This window comes from Zea mays, chromosome 9 (assembly GCF_902167145.1).
Source record: "Zea mays cultivar B73 chromosome 9, Zm-B73-REFERENCE-NAM-5.0, whole genome shotgun sequence".
Classification (NCBI taxonomy): Eukaryota; Viridiplantae; Streptophyta; class Magnoliopsida; order Poales; family Poaceae; genus Zea; species Zea mays.
The window spans coordinates 31,167,832-31,191,588 of NC_050104.1; the positions used below are offsets into that span (position 1 = coordinate 31,167,832).

The 23,757-nt window shown below is 42.3% G+C and overlaps 1 pseudogene; it reads right to left on the bottom strand.

Moving 5' to 3' along the window:
• Window positions 1-151: 151 nt before the first annotated feature.
• Window positions 152-16,790, bottom strand: LOC103639864 (uncharacterized; annotated as a pseudogene).
• Window positions 16,791-23,757: the final 6,967 nt, after the last annotated feature.

The window sequence follows — 23,757 nt, forward strand, 5'->3', positions numbered from 1 at the left end:
CTGTCTTCTGGCCCATAAAGTCATAGAGACCACATGTCTGGAACTGAGAAATTAATCCCTCCATGACTGACTGACCCAGCATAAATTTCTAATCAATAACTTGATGCTTGTGAAAGTTTATGTCCATTAGGGTTACCCAGAAGACATCAAACTAAAGCTGAGTATGAAAAAACTGAATGTTTGTATCAGAGGGCAAATCATACTGATTAACTATCCTCCTGGAGCAGTACTCAGCCATAGAGAATCTTCTCTTGGGATAGGTCCATCCTGTGACATCAATTGGATAATCTGGATGAGCGTGTGGAGCATCCTTTGTGTCCATAGAAATGCTGCCCCCAGCTAATGATTGGGCCTCAGAGTCTGTAGCTGGATTATAATCTGCATCATCTACACGACGGCGCTTTGACTGAAAACGACCTGCAAGCTTCTTCTTAAGACCACCCAGACCACTGCAATATATATGAGGAATATCCACTGGTTAATAGTTGATGATGTCACAACATAGAGAAAGGAAGTGTAAGTTTCTGTTAGGGACCGAACTATCCGCGCTAGGGGGCCGGACTGTCCACGCCATCCTGGCGGACGGTCCGCGACCGTCCAGAGGCGATTTTTTCTAGAACCCTAGCCGCCCCCATCCATCCAATCATTGATTTGACAGAAAATAACCATCCAAATCCTTTCAAATTTTTGCATCATATTCACAATGAGTAACACGAGCAATTCCACCAATCAAAATTGTAATTCCACTGCCCAATTCTAGATTAGAGAGAAAAACCTATGAATCCCCAAATTTGAATAAATCAGACAGATTCCATGAGATTTTGAAATACTGAGATGAAGACATGGTTGATGAACTCCAAACAATCTCCTGGATAGTCCGTGCGCAATTTCGGTTCACCGTCCGCTCACAAACGACAAGAATCACCTTTGGCGTGTGGAGTGTGAGAGAGAAAGAGACAAGTGTTGAAAGTGACAATCTGACTGCCTCTGCCCAAATTATCTGCCTATCGCGAACGGTCCGCGTGGGGTCTGCAGACGGTCTGCGCCCTTTCAATTCAGATAGTCTGCTCTGCTGACTCGGACTGTCCAGAACCTGATACATTGGACGGTCCGCGGCCTGATACTCAAATATCCTAACTTTGTCCACTTTCTGATTTTGAATTTCAAATTTGGTTTATCGCTCAAATATGGACATTTTGACCAATCCAAGGGTTAGTATGCATGCATATACACGTTATGTACTTGAGTAACACAAATTTTCATATAAAACTATTAAGATCAAGCAAGAATAATAAAATCATCAAAAATATCCAATAAATAACCTAAAGAGCACATTTGGAATCTAAATGCAATACTACGCATGTGTATTCAACCTCAAGCCACGTTTGAGAGATCTATCACATTCATTTCACTTCTTAATTTACAAAACCTCGTTTTATCTCATGGCTTTGTAAATATATCGGCCAATTGATCATCCGTGCCAATCGAATATATAGAGATATCTCCCTTTCCAACATGATCTCTCAAGAAGTGATGTCGTATATCAATATGCTTTGTTCTTGAGTGTTGGACCGAATTTGTAGCCAATTTACCACATTCTCATTATCACACATGAGAGGCACATTCTTGAAAGTGATCCCATAATCCAATAGAGTTTGTTTCATCCATAATAATTGAGCACAACAATTACCGACCGATATATATTCTGGCTCGGTGGTAGAGAGAGCAATGAAATTTTGCTTCTTAGAAGACCATGAAACAAGAGACCTCCCAAGAAATTGACAACAACCGGAGGTGCTCTTCCTATCAACTTTGCAACCCGCATAGTCTGAATCCGAATATCCAATCAATTCAAATTGAGCACCTTTGGGATACCATAGACCAATATTGGGGGTATACTTCAAATATCTTAGAATTCTTTTTGCGACTTTCAAGTGAATCTCTCTAGGTGAAGCTTGAAATCGAGCACACATGCAAACACTAAACATAACATCGGGCCTACATGCAGTAATGTAAAGCAAACTACCAATTATTGAGCGAACAAGTTTTTGATCAACCATTGTACCTCCCTCATCTAAGTCTAGATGACCATTTGTTGCCATAGGAGTCTTGATAGGCTTTGCATTTTCTAAGCCAAACTTCTTGAGCATATCCTTCAGATATTTTGATTGACTTACAAAGATTCCATCTTTCAATTGTTTGATTTGAAGACCGAGAAAGAAGCTCAATTCTTCTATCATAGACATTTCAAATTCCTTTGACATCATTTTTCCAAACTCCTTACAAAACAACTCATTAGTGGATCCAAAAATAATATCATCAACATAAATTTGACAAACAAATAAATCTTTGCCAACTCTTTTAGTGAATAGGGTAGTGTCAACCTTCCCAATTTTAAAGTCTTTAGAAAGCAAGAAATCCCTAAGCCTTTCATACCAAGCGTGTGGGGCTTGCTTAAGCCCATAGAGAGCTTTAGAAAACTTGTACACGTGGTTAGGTCTTTTGGGGTCCTCAAAACCGGGAGGTTGTTCAACATACACTAGTTCACTAATCTTACCATTTAGAAAGACACTCTTTACATCCATTTGGTAGAGCTTGATATTATGAGCACAAGCATAAGCAAGAAGGATCCAAATTGCTTCCAATCTTGCCACGGGAGCAAATGTCTCACCGAAATCCAATCCCTCTATTTGAGTATACCCTTGTGCACTAATCTTGCCTTATTTCTTACTACTAATCCATCTTCATTGTGCTTGTTGCGAAACACCCATTTGGTACCAATAACATTATGGTTCTTTGGTCTCTCAACAAGCTCCCAAATTTCATTTCGGGTGAAGTTATTTAATTCCTCATGCATTGCATTCACCCAATCAACATCAAGTAGAGCTTCATCTACACGGTTAGGTTCCATACAAGATACAAAAGAAAAATGTTCACAAAATGATGCTATATGAGAGCGAGTTTGAACACCCTTACTAATGTCACCCACAATTTTATCAACTAGGTGATCCTTCACAATAGAATGATGGAATCTTGATACCATTTGAGAATTACTAGTTGAAGCATGAGGAGGGACCGAATGACTTGAAGTATCTTGATCATGAGCATCCACAACTTCATCATTTTGTTGGCTTTGGTGATTTTCTTCATTTAGGGTTGAAGAGGATGGAATGACAACCACACTATTATCATCATCATCTTCTTTTGACTTTATTTCACCAATCACTACAAGAAACTGATAAATGTTCATGGGTAAAATTAAGAACGTGGGTACCGACGTTCTTACTTGAGTTAAGTTCATGGGTTATGTTAAAAACGTGGGTACCGACGTTCTTAATTTAAATTTGTGCGCCCTGGCTAAAACCGTCGAACTTAACGAGTTAGGAACGTGGGTACCCATGTTCTTAAGTTAAGTTCGTGGGCCATATGGACACCATCGAACTTAATCAAAAAAACCTAAATCCCCTAACCCACCCACGCGTGACTCTCTCTCTCACCTGCTGCCTCATTCCCGCCCACCGTGCCACCGCAACAAAAAACCGCCGCCGCGCCGCCGCACCACTGCCTCGGCTCGCCGCCAGCAGGCCTCGGCTCGCCGCCCCGTCGCCCTTTCTCCTCTTTTCGCCAGCTCCACCGCGCTGCTGCCCTACCCAATCTCGTCGGCCTCGGTGCCGCCACCACCCAGCTCACCGTTGCGCCGCCGCCAGAACGCCGCGCCGCCGCACCACAGCCCAAGCTCGGCCTCGGCGTCTCCTCGACCATCACCACCTCGACGGTCGCCTTGAAGGTATTTTTCTTCTTTATTCATGCTTGATTTGTACTTAGAACATATATTATATTAGTATATATTTGGTAATCTATATATGTATGACGACAACTAAGACCTGGTCGACGATAAATTGCAGTTAGTCACCTGATCAGTCCTATTGCGACTAGGAATCTAGGATTGACTAGACAACTTGTTAACATTGATCCTACCTATACCAAAATCACTCACAAGAGGGGGGAAACAGCCAAGCATGCTTCTAGTTCAGATTCACTCCAGCATTGGAGTATCATTTTCAAGGTCCATTATATACAGTAAAAGGCAGAATAATGACATACAACATTGGAGTATCATTTTCAATGTCTAGTAGTGTTGGGGACTTGTTCTCAAATGCTAAGAGTTAAGAACAAGGCAACACAGAAAATGTTAAATGTTAAAGTCCTTCGTCCTTCGAAGCATTATTTCCCTTGAGATATAATGATTTTTGGACGAAGGTTATGAAGAACATACCTTCATAAACATTACATATCATAATGAAAAGGGAATTACATGGAATATAAAAAGATAACATGAATAGTTATGTATTATTATCAACTCATTTTTATTTTATTGCTATAGAAGAATAGGAATGATGTTGAGTTACAAATATACCTTTGACTTGAAAGAAGGTAAAAGTACAAGCGTGATGCAAAAGCAAATGCCAAGTCAGCGTGAACAGTACGGGAGTATTGTTCACCTATTTATAGGCACGGGTCACAGCCCATGTAAAATTACATCCAGGCCCTTTGCTTTTGATAATAACTCTATAGTAATTTATCGGGGTCTAAATATTCTTTTCCTCTTTAAGTCGGTTTCCTCTTTTCTGCCATGCCGAAGCTTCCTTGCGCACAACTTCGGCTCTGTTCCATCCTTCGTTCTCTTTGTGTTTCTTCATACAGCAATTTTGACTTGTCCGAAGGGTTCGTGTCCGAAGGTACCTGCTCATGTATTATACTCCAGAAACATTGTCAAATCGCGTTTTTGAGGACCTTCGGAAGCCGAAGGCCCCCAACAGTAGCCCCTCGCAATATTAATTTGTTAGGATAATAAATTCAGATTGCGATATGGACGAAGGCCCTAAGCCAAAGGTCCAAAAAAACACCTTCCTCTTGCTAGAATAGCAACAGTCAATGTCAAGCGGGGCCCTCCTGTTCTCAATGCGCCAGATGTATAAATAAGAGCACACCACAATGTCATTTGGTACGCTTTCTTTGCCATCTGCTCTTGCTTACTCAGTTTTTAGCTCCTGCGCAACAAGATTTGCTTGATTTGTAAGTTTTTTAAGCTTCGGCTTTAAAAGCGGTTTTTAGCGCTTCCGAAGATGTCTGAAGATAAGAAAGTTGTTGCTGAAACAAAGCTGAGCCTTCTTGAGGAGAAGAATCTTGGCTTTCTTGAATCAAAATCAAAGACAAATACAGAAAAGATTACAAGGGAAATTTTGGAAGGTTTATCTGAAGATACTGGTGATAGTGATAGTTATGATGCCGAAAGTGGGAGGAAGACTCAGAAGACCGACCCTGGCGGCCAAGCCATGCAGTTTTTGGAAAATCAACCATTAAACAAAGCCATCTTGCCAATATGAGAGGTAGATATTTTCGGGATTTGTCTATTGTGAGGGCTGACGAAGGAGAGAAAACTTGTCCTACTTCCGAGGAAAATGAAGCCATGATCTTTCGAAGCTTCTTCAAGGCTGGGCTTCGGTTTCCTCTAAGCAGTTTCGTGGTTGAAGTTTTGAAGATATTTGAAATCTGCCTTCATCAAATTACTCCTGAAGCAATCATAAGGATGGGAATCTTTGTATGGGCCGTGAAGAGCCAAGGTTTAGAGCCAAATGCAAAAAATTTCTGCAATATATATGAGCTATTATATGAGACAAAACCCTGGGGTAAAGAACAATATCATAACAATTTTGGCTGCTATATCTTCGGTGCTCGATCTGGGTCAAGCTATCCCGTGCCAACCTTTCAAAAGAGATGGCCCGGAGACTGGATGAAGGAATGGTTCTATGTGAAAAACGATTTGAAGGCACGAGAAGATATTAAAGGTATCATCATGCGCCCCATCTGGCAGCGTTTCGGCCTCCGGAAACCGAAGGTGGAAATGGATGAAGCAGCCGAAGAGTGCCAGAGGGCCTTCGGCATAGTCTGCTCTTTCATCGGGACTAGGGACTTAGTTCAAGAGCACGTGGCCTACAGGATATGGCCATTGGTAGCTAACTGGGAAATGCCGAAGGAAACCATCAACAACCCACACGAAGGTGGCCTGGTTCGACTAAAATATACCTTCAGGTTCGTAGACCAATTTATCGAGCCAGACGATGATTGGTTGAAATGTGTTGAAGCTACAAGCGATGAACTGCTTGGGCCATACTCGAAGGCAGAAGATACTGCACTATCAGCGGCCTTCGGAGGCCGGAAGAAGAAAAGACTCAACCGAGTTTTTGATGCTATTGGGTTCGTCTATCCTGACTACCGTTACCCAATACGGGGTCAGAAAAGAAAAGGTACGGCTTCTATGAAGGAAGTTGCTTCGGCCGCTCCTAGTGAGCCAGCGCCGAAGAGAAAAAAGATAAAAGTTCTTACGCACCAGCCACGCTATATTGAGCCGGCCACAGTGCCTGAGTTTGTCGGTGAAACCTCTTCGGCCATTGAGGCCAAAGAGCCTACTCATCTACAGAATATTGAAGAGCCGGCTGCAATGCTGGAGACAGAAAAAATGGAAGAACCGAGGGCTGAAGAGACAAAGACATCAGAAGTTTTAAGTCCTTCAGCAAGAGTTGAGGTGCCAATGCCAACGCCGAAGGCACAAAAGGACCTTACAACAACTCCCAAGAGAAAGAGAATGGTTAACGTGCTAGATGTGCTAGAAACAATAAAATCTTCAAGCTCTACTTCGAAGATGGCTGTCGAAGCTGCAAAAACAGAAATTGAGGCCGAAGCTGCCAAAAGCCAAGTAGAAACCGAAACTGGGCTTTCAAAGCCTGCCAAGAGGGAATTCTTGGAAATTGGAAAAGAAACAGAAAAAGAATCTGTAGAAGAAATTTTATCTGAGAAAACCGCCATCCCTATTCCCGAAGCATCTTCCGAAGCTCCCAACTATGTCTTACGCCATGCTTCGGGTAAAAATCTGACTAAAAAAGAAAAGCGAGAAGCTCAGTTCTATGCACAAAAATTGAAATATCCGAAAGGGGCGTTGATATTCAATGGCAGCGGAGAAGAAGACTTCTTGTACTGCCTCCCAGACAACAAGGAGATCTCTGTCTGCCGGGAGATGGCAAGAAACTTCGGATTCCCAACTCTAGAAGATGGGCTTTCAGTTTTGTCAAAAGATGAATTGGTCGACAGCTTAGCATATAACAGCTTAAAGGTGAAAAAATACACTTTTTGTGTGGTTAAAAATTCGTGTGTTTATTTCTTAATATCACATTCCTTTTGCAGGGCCTTATTCTCAGCAATGCCCTCAGAGCGCAAAAAAGTGCCAAAGATGAAGGATGCGCCATGGCTTTAAACAACCTTCGTTCCGAAGTAATTGAGCTAAGGAACGAAGGTCTTGAGAAGGATAAAATATTACATTCATTGGTGAATAAAATAAAAGAAGACGAGGCTGCTTCCAAAGCTCAAGCTGAGGCCCAGAAGCGCGAAATTGAGGATCTTCGGAAACAGCTAGCCGAAGCTAAAGAAAAATGCGCAGTTGCAGAAGCTAAACGAGAAATCAATGAACAATGGGCAAATCATTTAGAGAAAAACGTTGAAGAACTTCGTGCATCCAAGGAAAGGTGTTATGAAAAGTCTATAGAGTGTGTTAAGAAAATGAAAACTAGCTTCGCCAACGTTGGCGCGTATTCAAGCGAGGAAAATTTCGTAAAGGGCGACCCCGAGGGCCCAATTGAATGGACCAGCCACGAAGCCGAAGCTTTTGAGGAAGTTTTGAATGGCCGCGGAGACATATGTGCCTTCTCGGGTGCTAGGGGAATTGCCACTATTTTGGAAAGTAGAGGTTGTGATCATGTGAAATCCTTGGCACAAGCCGAGGCCGCCTTATCTTCTGAAGATATAAAAGACCCCTCGGCCGAAGCAAGCTTGGTTGGTGGTAAATTTTTCACCGACATCTGGGAAAATGGTGGCCGGGAGATGGCTCAAGAAATTATAAGGAAAAGTGAAAAAGGTATTCACGACGCTAGAAATGTAGCAGAGGCCGCTGAGAAAAGTGCGGATCTCGAGAGGCGAATAGGTATTGACTACTACGTTTTGACTTTATGTTGTAATTATATGATTTCGGACTTATTTACACTTTGTAACACAGCCGCACTATCTTCTCCCCCAGAGCCCGTCGAGCCATTGGCGGATCCCAACGCAAAGGGGGATGACGAAATTAGAAAAATGGCCGAAGCTATTATGGACAAGGTTGTTGATCAATTACTAAACGAAGCTGCAGAAGTAGTCTTAAGAGAAGATTAGCTGCTATTGTAAAGACATTGAGAATGTAATATTTGCTAGACAAAGTGTGTAATATTTTTATAACCTTGAATGTAATATATAAGCTGCTTGTAACTCAATTCTTTACGATGCATGAAACTTTACGTACATACCGTTTTTGAGCCTTCGGCGAAAAAACACCTTCCCTTCTTTTCATGCTTCGTGAAGAATATCCATATTTCATAAAAACATCCAATCCTCGTAAAAAATATTGTGCCTCGTAAGCAATAGGTCTTTTCATTTTAGAGTTTGACGAAGGTATGCTTCTTCAATAATTATTTTGTGCCTTGGCACTGCTTCTTCGAAACAATCTCCGAAGATCAACATTGAACCCCCTCTTGCGTCATTGATGCAATATGATGTATGATGTTATGCTATGCAAAATGATGTGATGCTGTGATGTTATGCAAAATGATATTTGTGCCGAAGATCATTGCTGACTTTTCGCTGCAAGCCTCCCTTAGGAGCTTCTTCGCCTTCTATTTCGGCGGAATCAGCGTTTATTTTTCGTTGTAAGCCTCCCTTAGGAGCTTCTTCGCCTTCTATTTCGGCGGAATCAGCGTTTATTTTTCGTTGTAAGCCTCCCTTAGGAGCTTCTTCGCCTTCTATTTCGGCGGAATCAGCGTTTATTTTTCGCTGTAAGCTCTGCATTCCCTTTGGAATGACTTTTGAGCAGAAAACTTACGCTGCGCTCCCTTAGGAACGACTTTTTGTAAGTTTGGCAACTTATGCTGCGTTTCATAGAACGACTTTTTTGTATCTTCGGAGATACTTTCTGCAATCACGAGCTCTTAAGACCGAGCTTTCATGCTTCGGCAATTTTTCTGACTCCATAAATATATGGAGAGGATATATTTTCACTATGGTAAAAAATGAAGCTGTTACAAGAAATTGAAAATGAGAAAAAAACTTAAGCTTTAATGATTGTTCCTTATTTAAATAAAAATGAAAACGAATGCAAGAACTGTTGCCGAGGTAGGATATCTTCTAGTAGATGTGCTTCGACTCTGGCACAGTACTGTTGACTGTGCGAGCTTCGGACTCCTCTCTGAAGTCTCGTTGCTGATGAGTGTGCTGGCTCCCTTCTGGCTGCTGGCCTCATTGCATTGGTGGTGGAGGTGGAGGTTGTTGCCAAGACGCCTGAGGTTGGCTTGCCGAAGCAACAGAAGCTGCAGGATGGTTACCCACATACTCTGGAATGTACGGTGAGTGATATGAAGCAGTATGCATAACTTGCTTCGGCTGGCTCTGTTGGGCTGCAGCTTCTGCTATCTCTTTCTGTTTCTGGATGGTGACATGGCACATCCTGGTAGTATGGCCCTTGTCCTCACCGCAGAATAAGCAATAAATTTTCCTGGGCTGGTCCCTAAATCTTCCTCCAAAGCCCCTGGCGCCTCTGCCCCTTGGAGCTAGCGGCCGAAGATAGCTCTGTTGTTGTCCCGAAGCCTAAGAGGAGTATTGTGGCCGCTGTTGCTGACTTCCTCTGTCATCATTTTGAGTGGAATGGATTGATATTACATGTCTTGGGTGGATTCTCCCTCCGAAGCCCCTTGTCATTTCAGAGAACCTGTAAGCTTCCTCTCTTCTTTGACGAAAATCATTATCAGCGCGGATGTATTCATCCATCTTTTGGAGCAGCTTTTCCAGGGTCTGAGGGGGTTTCCTAGCGAAGTATTGGGCCATAGGTCCTGGCCGAAGCCCCTTGATCATGGCCTCAATGACAATTTCATTGGGCACCGTTGGTGCCTGTGCCATCAGACGCAAGAACCTTCGAACATACGCCTGAAGGTATTCTTCGTGATCCTGGGTGCACTGGAATAAAGCTTGAGCGGTGACCGGCTTTGTTTGAAAACCTTGAAAACTGGTAATCAGCATGTCCTTTAGCTTCTGCCATGACGTGATTGTTCCTGGCCGAAGAGAGGAGTACCAGGTTTGTGCAACATTCTTGACAGCCATGACGAAAGACTTCGCCATAACTGCAGTATTGCCACCATACGAAGATATGGTTGCTTCGTAGCTCATCAAAAACTACTTCGGGTCTGAGTGTCCGTCGTACATGGGAAGCTGGGGTGGCTTGTAAGACGAGGGCCAGGGTGTAGCCTGCAGTTCTGCTGACAGAGGAGAAGCATCATCAAAAGCAAAATTTCCATGATGGAAATCCTCATACCAGTCATCCTCGTTGAAGAAGCCCTCTTGATGAAGCTCTCTATGTTGAGGCCTTCGGTTCTGCTCGTCTTGAGCTAGATGACGAACTTCTTCAGAAGCTTCATCTATCTGCCTTTGCAGATCAGCTAGCCGAGCCATCTTTTCCTTCTTCCTTTGTACTTGCTGATGGAGCATCTCCATATTCCTGATCTCTTGGTCCAAGTCGTCCTCCTGGGGCGTTGGACTGGTGGCCTTCCTCTTCTGACTTTGGGCCTCTCGAAGAGAAAGGGTCTCCTGGTTCGGGTCCAGTGGCTGCAGAGCTACAGCCCCTGTCGTTGAAGCTTTCTTTGGCGGCATGACGAAGGTCGATGATTGCCGAAGGTGTTCGAAACTCAAAAAGTGGAAGTGAGTTCACCGGAGGTGGGCGCCAATGTTGGGGACTTGTTCTCAAATGCTAAGAGTTAAGAACAAGGCAACACAGAAAACGTTAAATGTTAAAGTCCTTCGTCCTTCGAAGCATTATTTCCCTTGAGATATAATGATTTTCGGACGAAGGTTATGAAGAACATACCTTCATAAACATTACATATCATAATGAAAAGGGAATTACATGGAATATAAAAGATAACATGAATAGTTATGTATTATTATCAACTCATTTTTATTTTATTGCTATAGAAGAATAGGAATGATGTTGAGTTACAAATATACCTTTGACTTGAAAGAAGGTAAAAGTACAAGCGTGATGCAAAAGCAAATGCCAAGTCAGCGTGAACAGTACGGGAGTACTGTTCACCTATTTATAGGCACGGGTCACAGCCCATGTAAAATTACATCCAGGCCCTTTTCTTTTGATAATAACTCTATAGTAATTTATCGGGGTCTAAATAGTCTTTTCCTCTTTAAGTCGGTTTCCTCTTTTCTGTCATCATGCCGAAGCTTCCTTGCGCACAACTTCGGCTCTGTTCCATCCTTCGTTCTCTTTGTGTTTCTTCATACAACAATTTTGACTTGTCCGAAGGGTTCATGTCCGAAGGTACCTGCTCATGTATTATACTCCAGAAACATTGTCAAATCGCGTTTTTGAGGACCTTCGGAAGCCGAAGGCCCCCAACAAGTAGGCATAAAAATAAAAGACTGGATATGCCCAGTGTCTTTTACAGAGCTCAGTATAACTACCTTCCCTTCCCCTCTCATTTATGCGTGTCTTCAAAACCTTTCTTCTCTTCTGTGTGGTGGAGGCAGACTCAACTGCAGAATCCTGTTTCTTGTTACTGACAGGAGGATCGCTGCTATTTTCTTTTAAAGTAATCCCAGAATGGTTCATAGTATTGACAGTTTTGGTTTTACATTCAGAAGTGAAGTCAGAATCCACCCCCATTGAGGAACCTTTTTCAGTGTTCGGTACATCATCTTCAGTGGCGAATCTAGGATAGATCGTCACTGGGGTCGGCATAAGCTTAAACCCAACTATATAGGTCATAATAAAACAACGTCTAACACATATCATGGAGATAAGAAACCATAGCAAATATCTATTATGAGAATTAAGCATACATAAAGGGATGGAATCATCAATAACATATTGTGGCGAAGTAAACTACTAATAATAGTGGTTACCTCTTACAGTTTCACTCTTCGGCTACGATCATCCATATTTTGAAATCGAACTATGACATCATCATTTGGAATTGCATTGAGAAGTCCTTGTTCCACAAAGCTAATGACACAACCATTCATAAATTCATCACCAATACGATTCCGTAGATAAGTCTTCACAATTTTCATTGCTGAAAAACACCTTTCCACTGATGCAGTGGCAATAGGAAGAACTAGGGCAAGTTTGAGGAGTCGATACACCAAAGGAAAAGCAAGATGTTTTTTTGTATCCACCATTAGTCTACCAAGCTCAGAAATAGTATCCAACCGTGCAAATCTGGCATCAGCTCGCACATTGTCAATATAAAGTGGAAGATCACGTTTAAGATCTTTTAGCTCCCTTGGATTAAAATCGTTAGGGTATGCCTTAGCCAATTCCAGCAAACTCTCAACTTTAAAAGCATCAAAATGATTTTTAGGATGAAAGGCAGCAATGTTGGTAAGTAATCTAGAATTCACCTCATTGAAACGGTCATTAAATTCTACAAGCTGCAAGTCAATAACTGGGTTCAAACAATCATATTTGTAGTGTTCATAATTGGTGCGATTGGTCCTTTTCCTTGGTTTGTGCCGATCAATATACTCTTGTTCCATATCCAACTTAAACGCTAATGTGGATGTTGCATGCACATTATGATTAAAAAATAGAAACCACTAATTTCCTTACATGCCATCTTTCTGTAATGACAAGAAATCAATCAACTAGTCTAGGGCTCTAGGCTTAAAAAGAATGCACTCACATTGTCGCACTGTTCGTCGGCTGGAATGAAATTATGAAAGCAAATAAGAAGAAAACTAGGAAATGACAAGCTGCTATGCGCCTATGTGGAAATTACAGATATACAGAATTGAAGATTTGTGCTTACCTTCTCAATTCCCATACATGTCGAGGCGCATATGATTTTCGACCGGATGTCCAGATGCACGGCTGGACGCTATGAGATCCAATACAGCACGACGGAGGCCAGACTGCCCACTGCCGGACAGCCGGAGGCGTGAGGGTGTGCCGGTGTGGCAAGAACGGAAGAACCGAGAAGCCGAGAAGGCGAGAACGACGAAGTCGAAGCGGCTGAAGAGGAAGAGTCGATCAGTCGAATACTCGAATCGATCTGTTTCACTGTTTAGGCGTCGCTAAATCGCATGGGCCTGCTGGTTGCGGCTGTTTGCTTTGATTACTTTCTAGTTTTTACTCCTGGGCTAGACTAATGGGCTGCGGGATAGCCGGAGTCATTTTTACTTTACTGGGCTGGGGTCATGGCTGGCCAAAAAATACGAGATATAAAGAGATTCTAGCGAGGTCGTCGGGGTCAGCTGACCCCGTTAATATAAGGTAGATTCGCCCCTGATCATCTTTATTTTCCAAGTTCTTTTGATTTACTTCAGTGTCTTCAACAGTTTCAATAACAGGGTCTGGGGTATGTTGTTTTGGTACCTCAGGGGATGCAATGCTTATAATATTATCAACTTCCTCATCATCCAAAAAATCAAATACTGCTCTTCACTTTCTGTTATTTGCATTGGTGGATTCCCTCTTGTACTTTATTCCCTGTTCATCATCGCTGCTATCTCCATCTGCTTCTTCCTTTGCACATATTTGTGCATCAAGAGTAGCTGAACATATTAACAGCATGAGATCTACAGTAGCATGCTTAGAAGGGTTTATATACAGGACTAGATGTGTGCTGAGAGTTATACACAAGAAAAGCACGGAGAATTAAATATGACCATTAGTGAGATACCTGCAACACTTTCTACATCTGTAGAATTAGTGGTACTTGGAGGCTTAGGTTTAGCTGATGCACGGCCCCACATGTTAGCCAGAGATCCACCATTATTAGGCATGGTCTTTCCATTTTGAGCTCTACTTTTGCTTGCATGGGCATCAATTGATTGTTCTTTGACAACAGGAGCATTACCAGCTTTATCTAATAATGTGGAATTATCCTTCTCAGACTTATTGCCTGCTCCATGTTTTGAACTTACAAGCAAATCTTGTTGCGGAGCAGTAACAAATCTTGCTGCGGAGCAGTAACAAACTGCTCCTTTGTAACAAACTGTTGGAATTTCCCAGAATGGGAGCTTCTACGATTGTCAAGTAGAATAAATCACCCTGGATCATAAGCCAAGAGCATTATTTTGTAAGAGACTAAATTTAGATAACCTGTCATTGAATTGAAAAGAGTGTTGCATGAAAAAAGTAACATCAGGTTACAATTACATGCATGATTTTTAGGTAGTTGTTACAATTGATGCATCCGTGAAGGTATTTTTCTTCTTTCTTTGATGCATATTATTACAATTAGTTTGTTAGTTAAAATTTGATGCATGATTTTTGGGTAGTTGTTACAATTGATGCATAATTTCTTGTTCATTGTAAAATAATCGATGTTAGGTTCAATGTTTGGTTAAATGTTTTTTATGTCTAGTGATCCTTCCTAATAGAAGAAGGGCTTAATGATGTTTATTTACACTTTTTTTTATTTATGTTTGTATGCTTAATGATGTTTGTTTACACATTTTTTATTTATGTTTATATGCTTAATGATGTTTATTTACACTTTTTTATACATTGGGTTATTTAGTTTTGCAAATGGATGACAATAGAAGAAGGGCGATGTATGATGGATTCAATAGCGTGACTCTAGGTCACTCAAAGGAATGGGTTAGGGTTGCAAAACAATTCGTGGATCTCGCATTTTCCGGTGGACCTCGTGTGGTGAAGTGTCCGTGTACCAAGTGTCGGAATTTTAAGTATGTGAGAAAGATCGAAGAACTGGAGCATCACCTTTGCAAGAATGGGTTTATGCCTAACTATCTTGTGTGGCGCTCACATGGAGAAGTAGAGCAGAATATCACAGAGTCAGAAAGAATTGATGATGATGAGGAGGATCAGATGGATGACTTGGTGGCTGATATTAGTAGAGAGTATCCAGCATTGGCCTTGGAACAGGGTACACCAGAGGAAGTGCAGGAGTTTTATAAGCTTCTTCACGCGTCAGAGGAAAAAGTGCATGACGACACCACTGTGACCGTGTTGCAGGTGGTTACACGTCTTATGGCAATGAAGGCAAAGTATAACTTCTCGAATAACTACTATAACGATATAATCAATCTGTCGAACCATAAGATGCCAAAAGACTTATACCAGTCTAAAAAGATCGTGTCCGGTCTTGGGATGAAGTATAAGAAGATTGATGTGTGCGAAGATAATTGCATGTTGTTCTGGAAGGAATATGAAGCGGCCACCCATTATCAGATATGCGGTAAATCAAGATATGCGGAGGTACTAAAAGAAGATGGAGCTACTTTTGCTACAAAAGTGGCAGTTAAACAACTTCGATATATGCCCATCACCCCAAGGCTTAAACGTCTGTTTTTAACCCCAGAAACTGCGAAGCTAATGTTGTGGCATAAGGAAGGAGACCGTGAGAGCCAAGATCCAGACATTATGATGCATCCATCAGATGGCGATGCTTGGAAGGCTCTGGATCGTTTTGACCCAGAATTTGCAAGAGACGCTAGGAGTGTTCGTCTAGGCTTGTCCACTGATGGTTTCACTCCTTACGACAATAGTTCAACTTCATACTCTTGTTGGCCGGTTTTCATCATGCCCTACAACCCCCTCCCAACAAATGCATGAAAGAAGGGTTCATATTTCTTGCCCTTATTATTCTAGGGCCTAAACATCCTGGAAAGAAGATCAATGTTGTAACACCCCTGGTGTTACTGCTACTAAAACCTGAGCATGGCATCATAAACATTGGCATTGCATATGTTTGACACACCTAGAGTGCATTCACTAGGTAAAAATTTCAAACAAGTTGTATTGTTATAGCACTTTGCAAATAGAGCCCTGGATAGGGAACTTAACCTTAAATAGGGATTAAAGGGGTAAGACATAACCCAAATTGAGAAAACCTAAAAACCTTATGGGAATAGTCATAAAATGTTCCCAAGAATGAACTTGAATCACTTTTATACCCCTGGGGTACCAAAAACCCTAATTGGAACCCTAGAAAACCCTAAAACCAAACCCTAGGGGCCTATGTGCAAAATTAGTCCACTTTTGGACTAAAGTGCAAAAACCAAGTTAAATAAGTATCTTAAGTCATTTGGGTCACTCATATGTGAATTTACAAGCCAAACCCTAAGTTTTGGATTCATTTGCAAAAAGGACCCCAATTGAGATTTCACTCTAAGTCTGAAAAACAGTGTGATTGATTCAACTTTGAGCCTTTGTATCTTTCAAATACTAGGGTTTTTGCCCTAAGGCACCACATCAAAGTTGTAGAGAAAACAAAGTAGAACAACTTTGCTTAAAAGTGTAAGCATAGTTGTTGAGAAAAATTTGGAGATAATCACCCTCAAAGTCGGGCTGTCAGGCAATCCCTGGACTGAATTTTCAATAGCAGTGTGATGGGGTGAACTTTGAGCTCGATTTTGAATGGGATTCAGTGACTATTTGATGGTAAGCATTGTGGCAAAGTTGAAGATTAACTGTAGGTCTATAACTTTGGTACAGAGGGTTGATGAAGTTCTTATGCAAATATTAGAGAAAATGTGACCTAAACTTGCTCTGTCAGTTCATCAGAATGACCCTCGCCATGGTACAATGTCCCGAGATGGATCAGATCGCTAGCGCGACAGACCCTCACCGCCGGTGACCTCTCTGCGCCAAAATTCGTGCCGCCGCCGTCCGGGTTCATGCGCGGTAGGAAACTGATAACGCCGGAGTCAAATCACGCGTACGTGGCACCATACCCCGAGCCAGCCGGAGTTGTTCACCGGCGACCACCGTGACTCAGTGAGCTCTCGCCGCGCTGTCACGCATGCCGTGATTTCTCTCACTGTGCCTCCTACCGACGTGGTCGGCATGCACTCGCGATGCTGTCCGTGGTCGTGAAATGATCGCCGGACCACCGTGCCTATAAATTGAGCAAGGAGCCACGGCGGGGTGCTCACGATTCTTCAGTTAGCTTCAATAAAAACCAAAAAATTCGCAGTGTCTCCTCCTCCTCTCTCCAAATTGATTGTATGCAGTGAATCAGTGGTCCTTTGCGGTCGTATAGCCCCAACGTGACCCCCTGTGTCCACCGGAAATCTTCACGACACCGTTTTTCCCCTCATCGAACCTCGCCGAGCGCACTCTGCTCCGCGCTCCGTGGCCAGACAAACCTGGTATGGTTTTGCGCCTTAAAATCATTGTTTTAGTAGCCCTGTATACCCGTAAAGCTCATCCTGGCAGCCGTTCGGCCATTGCGGCCACCGTTTTGTAGGAACGCAGGCTCGACGCCGCTTAATCCGCCATGCGCGTGAGCAAGATTTTTCCCTAGGCTCGCGAGCCCGATTAACACCCTTGGGGGCTCGGATTAGGGTAGGGTTTAGCGGGGTGAGCATCAACTGGTGCTCGGGCCTTCCTCGGCCGCGGTGCAGCCGGGGAGGTGTTCGTCCTCGCCGCCGTTCGGAGTCCGGGATCCAAATTTAAAAGACACAAAACTTAGAGGGGCTAAGTGAGTTATGTCAGTGACACTGAGAAAACAGCCGAGGACCTTTCTTTTGATTTTTGCACCCATAAGGACTTATCTGCAAAACCTACCGTGTCCTCGTACGCGCGCCCGCGATCCTGTGCAGACCCAGGCTGGTTGGGCCGCTTTCGGCCCAACACTGTTCAACCCTTTTCTTTTTCTTTTTCAGTGGGATTTTAGAAATTTATAAGAAATTATAAAAAATCCTAAAATTGTCAAACCAATTTTCCTAGGCTTCTTATTTTCCATAGAATTTAATATAAATAGTTGTATGATTTTTAGGTAAAATAAGGAATTTTAAGGCATTTAAAGTAGTTTAAAGTATTAGTTCTGGATTTTTAGAAAATAGATAATAATCCCAAAATTGTCCAAACTTTTTATATAAGCTCTACACATTATTTAGAAGCCTTGGGTAGAGTTTGGGTTGATTTGGACCTTGTTTGATACTTAGAACCTAAAACTCTATCCCCTGCCCTTTGAACTCCTTTACTGACTCCGGAAACCCTAAGTTCTCGGAGTTCCGTGAAGGAAAGTTGTATTCAAGACTTAGATAATAAATCTTTATTATCTTTGCACTCTCATGAGCATTACATGGCATTCATTCTTATATATACCTATATGGTTATATTTAGAAAACGAAGAAGAGATTGAAGTGACCGAAGAGAAGACACCACCACCTTCGAAATCTCAGGCTGGAAATTGTTTCTACTTCGATATCTGTGGGTCCGAGCCTGACTCACCTACTAACGAAGGCAAGCCCTGGTGCATTTGCCACCTTCCTTGATGTTTTTAAAATCTTTCTCACTTGCTTGCTGCATTAGGTGATAGGAGTTTAATTGCTTAAACAATTCCTGCATTACCTTCCTTGAACTTGATTACCTTCCTTGAAACCCTGTTTTACAAAAAGGTTTTACTATGCTTAGTATTGCTCTAGAAAAACAAAAGGATTTGTTTTACAAAAGATGTTTGGCAAAGTGGGTGGATGTTTTCGAAAATAAAATTTGATGGTGGATCCATCATGGCCATGATGGGTTCAACATCGGAAAAGATGTACCTCTGCCAGGTACCAAGATTTGGGTTTAAATGATTAAGTTGAGACCGGGCGGGTGACTTGCACGAGAAAGGAGTCTCGGTGTAGTGTCTCCGTCTGAGTCGATTAAGGACCGTCTCGATGTAGGCTTGATGACCGAGGACCCTTTAACTGGTCACATGCCTCGTCATGGGTAAGCCTTGCCTCGGGCAGACTAAGGCCAGAATAAGATAACATGAAATGGGCGTGGAGCGGTGGCGGGAGTAGCGTGTACCCTCCGTAGCAAGAGGCTGGACGGTGGTGTATCTGTGCTCTCGGTTTGCGTGAACCAGATCTGGTCTTAAGAACCCCGGTGGCGGGTTGACATATGCAAGGGTTAAGTGCTACATATGTCGTGTGATTGGAGATCCTCAGTTGAGTATAATCGATTCGGATCGCCGTACCTTCGCGGTTATGAAGACTTGGTCACTGACTTACACGTAGCACTCCACTAAAGATGATGGTTTGTTAAGAAATTGGCTAGTGCAGGACAAGTGACTGAACTAGGGTAGAAAGAACTCTAGTTGCAGGTAATTTTACTTAACTTGACAAATAAAACTGGATTTTTAAGGATCCACTTTAGTAAGCATTTCTGCAAAACAGAGTCTTTGATTATTGAAAAGCCTTACCTTGACTCCCTTAACCAGCATACCCTTGAGAGTCTTTTCTTTAGTCGGGTAAGACTTGCTGAGTAATTCCATACTCAGGGTTTATCCCTCCATTGTTTTTAGGTTAGGAAGCGACAAATTTTTGTTGCTTCTGCTCTAAGGTGGTGCCAAAAGAAGAACACAAGGAATGAAGTGCGGGAGGACATGGATCCTCCATTAGGACTTTTTGTTTAAAACTATCGGGAGGAGTTTTTACCTCCCTTGGTATTGTAATAATATTACTCTGCACTCCTAGGATAACTCTGGTCTGTAATAAGTAACTTGATCTTACATTCTAAATAAATGTAAGTTTATGTAATCGCTTCCGCATTTCTATATCTCTGATGTTCTGTAATGTCTGCAAGACGGGTGAAACGTTCCTGGAAAGGTAAGAAAGAAGATACCGAACTTGTCAAGTGATTTAGGAACATCTACAGGGTTGCCTGATGTCTGTTGGACAAGGACAACTGTAGGTGGACCTAATTACTTGGGAGGTTCCGTCACAAATGTATTCATGCAACCATTGATTGAAGAGTTCAAAGAGCTATGGGTAGGGGTAAAGGCTTATGATGGTCATCTAAAACGTGAATTTACCTTACGTGTTGTATATTTGTGGTCAATTCATGATTTGCCTGCATATGGTATTTGGTCTGGCTGGTGTGTCCACGGTCGACTGTGTTGTCCCATATGCATGGGGGACACACAAGCATATCGATTGGAGCATGGTAAAAAGGTCTCATTCTTTGATTGTCATCGACAGTTTCTTCCATCCAATAACTCGTTTCGAAATGATACGAAGTCATTTAGAAGAGGCATAAAAGTTAAAGATGGTCCACCAAAACGTTTAATGGGTGAAGATATCCTGATACAACATCGTGCCCTTCAAAGGGCTGCAGAAGGTCATGAGTTTGAAGGCTATGGTCAAGATCACAACTGGACTCATATTTCTTTTCTCTGGGAACTTCCGTATGCGAAGGTATTGATTTTACCACACAACATAGATTTGATGCACCAAGAGCGCAATGTTGCTGAAAGCATCATAAGCATGTGTCTAAACATTAAGGGTAAAACAAAAGACAACATCAATGCCAGGAAAGATTTAGCTAATCTTTGCGATCGCCCTAGCCTTGAGGTCAAATTAAATCCTAATGGAAAGGAGAGGACACCACGAGCTCCATACTGTCTAAAGCTGGAAGAGCGAAAAGAAGTATTTCAATGGTTGAAAATGTTGAAGTTTCCAGACCGCTATGCAGCTAACATAAAACGTACTGTTAACCTCGACACTAATAAATTAAATGGTTTGAAGGCTCACGATTACCATATTTTGATGGAAAGACTTATGCTGGTAATGTTCCGTGGCTATTTGAAGCCTCCTATGTGGAAGATGATTGCTGAACTTAGTTACATATATAGACATATATGTGCTAAGCATATCTCAAAGAAATTGATGATTCAATTTGAGAAACAAATCGCGGTGCTTGTATGCAAGATGGAAAAAGTATTTCCGCCTGGATTTATGAATGTGATGCAACATTTGCTAGTGCACTTACCTTATGAAGCATTGGTAGGAGGACCAGTGCAGTTCCGATGGATGTATAGTCAAGAAAGAGAATTGAAAAAACTTAGAGCTACCGTGCGGAACAAAGCAAGGGTTGAGGGGTGTATCGCAGAGGGCTTTGCAGCTAAAGAGATCACAATCTTCTCAAGTCAGTATTTATCACACACTAACAACGTGAATGCTCAGTCAACACGGTATCATACTAAAGAAGAAGGTCCTTCGACCGACCTTAGTGTTTTTCTCTGGAAGGGGAAAGGGGTCGAGGCTTCTACTGCACATTATGTTGACATAAGAGAGCGTAATTTCACCATGCTCTACTTGTACACCAACATGGAGGAACTTGATCCATACTTTGAAATGTTTGATTCCATATATTTAGCTGGCCACAAACCTACACCAAAGGAACTGGATAATCTACGTATGAAAGGGATGAATGGAGGTCCATGTTTCGTTGAATGGTTCCACGAGCATGTAATTATCTCTTTATAATTTTCCTTTGTGTACTTAGTTTGCACATATGACTTGCTATTTACCTATATCTTTTTTTCTGCTCTATGTAGTGTAAGAAACTTGACTCTCTAGTCTCGGATGATTTGCGATAGATATCACATGGTCAGTTGAAAGCAAGAAAATATAGCCGCTATGATATTAATGGATACCGTTTTCGAACATCAAAATTAGAAAAAATCCGCCCGCAGGCAGCCATGACAAACTGTGGAGTAGTAGCAACTGCCACAAATGCAGACGGAGGCACTCATGACTATTATGGTGTTCTTCAAGACATAACGGAGTACACTCTTGGTGGGGCCAAAGAGTTCATGTTTGTGTTATTTGATTGTGAATGGTTTGATCCTCAATAAACGCGAGAGGATGAATTTGGAATTGTGGAGGTAAAGCATGAATCGCTATTTAAAGGCAGCGATTATAGCAATGTTGTGTTTGCACATCAAGCGCAACAGGTGTACTATCTAACATATCCTCATGAAAACTTGAAGTCTTGTTGGGTTGTATACAAAATTAATCCTAAAGTCCATCCGTTACGATATGATTATTACAACATAAATAACGAAGATGATGATTCTGTTAATATTTATCAAGAAGAAGGCGATCAGTCAGAAAATAGAGAATTTACTATATCTGAGGATTTAGGGCTCAATGAAGTAGCTAGCCTCGCCATAGATTTGATGGCAGAAGAACCAGGTCCTTCTAGGGCAAGGACTCGTAAGTCACAGAGAATTCTTGAAAAATAACAAAGACTTGAAATAATTGAGCAGCACGTTGCTGAAGCAGATTCTGATGCCGATGATTTTTGAAAAGTATATATATTTAAATTCTTGTATATGCATTCCTATTTCAATACTAAAAGTATATATATTTAAATTCTTGTAATGAAATTTGTGCAGATGATGAGGGTCATGGACAAGCTCAAAGGGAAGAAGCGCGGAGACCGTGGTGACTCCTCGAGGTCACGGTCGACTAGGGGTTCAGGTGGTGGGGATACATCCTCTATGTTGTTCCAGGTATTTAATTTGTTTTATTTTCTTTTCTTCTACGTATACATCGAGTACTTGATATATCTCATTATTGATTATGTTTGTAGGGCTCTACAGCGTCAAGGCAACGGCTAGAGCAGCTCCTTGGTTGCATGGAGGAGCAGGGGCGCGAAGTGGCAAGCCATAGTGCACCTGGGCAAGAGCGCGAGGTGGCAGGCCATAGTGCACTTGGGCAAGAGCGCGATGTGGCAGGCCACAATGCACTTGAGCCAGAGCGTGAGGCGATAGGCTCAAGTGGACCTATGCTAGAGCAGGACCACAATGCATTTGAGCAAGCGCGCGAGGCGGCAGAGCACAATGCACCTAGGCAGGAGGACGAGCTGGCACGCCAAGGTTCACCGATGCGTGATGATGATGACTATGATGGAGAGGCCGATGACGAGGTTGTTACAACGACACAGGCAACGAACTTCAGGTAATTTTATTTTGACGAGAAGTTCTATTTTTTGTTGGATTGATATTATTACCAGTGCACAATTTAGAATTTTGTAGGTTTCGGCGGTCCCTTAGAGTTCCACCGACACAACCCTTGGACCAACGTAGGGTCATAAACCCTGCAGAAGAGAGGAGCTGGGTGGAGGTGGCATGGAGTGGCAAAGGTCACCGGACACCAGTTAACACAGTGCTGGGATCTATAGCTCGTTTTCACTATCCAGGGGTGGTACAATTCAACGGGACAGAGATAGGGGCGTATCACTGGGCTCACTGGGGCCTCAAACCATATGGACCCAACCGTACTCACCAAGACGCAATGTGGTCATCGTTTTGGGTGAGTTTATTATGTCTTTTAAATTTACTTACCGTGGGCGTATATAAATGAATTTAATTGCTTCTTCATTTTGCAGGAACAATTTAGATTGGATGAAACAGCGAACGAAGAACATGCAAAACGTGTATTCCACAATGCTGCTAGAAAAGTTATAAATGGTTCAATGTCAGATGCACGGGTCAAAGCTGTTACCGTGTACTTCAAGAAAGTGAAGGGTCAAAGAATGACCAACAAGCAGGCATGTGAAATCCACTTGACAGCTGAGGAGTACAAACAAAGTGAAGTGGACTGGCTCACTGCTCATCCTGAAGCTTGGGTCAAGCTCTACGAGTACTGGGCCTCAGATGAGTACAAAGTGATTTCAGATAGAAATCGTTTGAACCGGAAGAGCAAACCAGGCCTGCATCGATTTGGAGCAGATGGATTTATTGGGAAATCACAACGAATGGTATGACGAGCTAAGTAACATTTAGTCTTTTTCCCTCTGACAAATTTGTATATTTCATTATGTCTCTTACTGCAGGAGGCTCGTGATGGTGTTGAACCCCGATT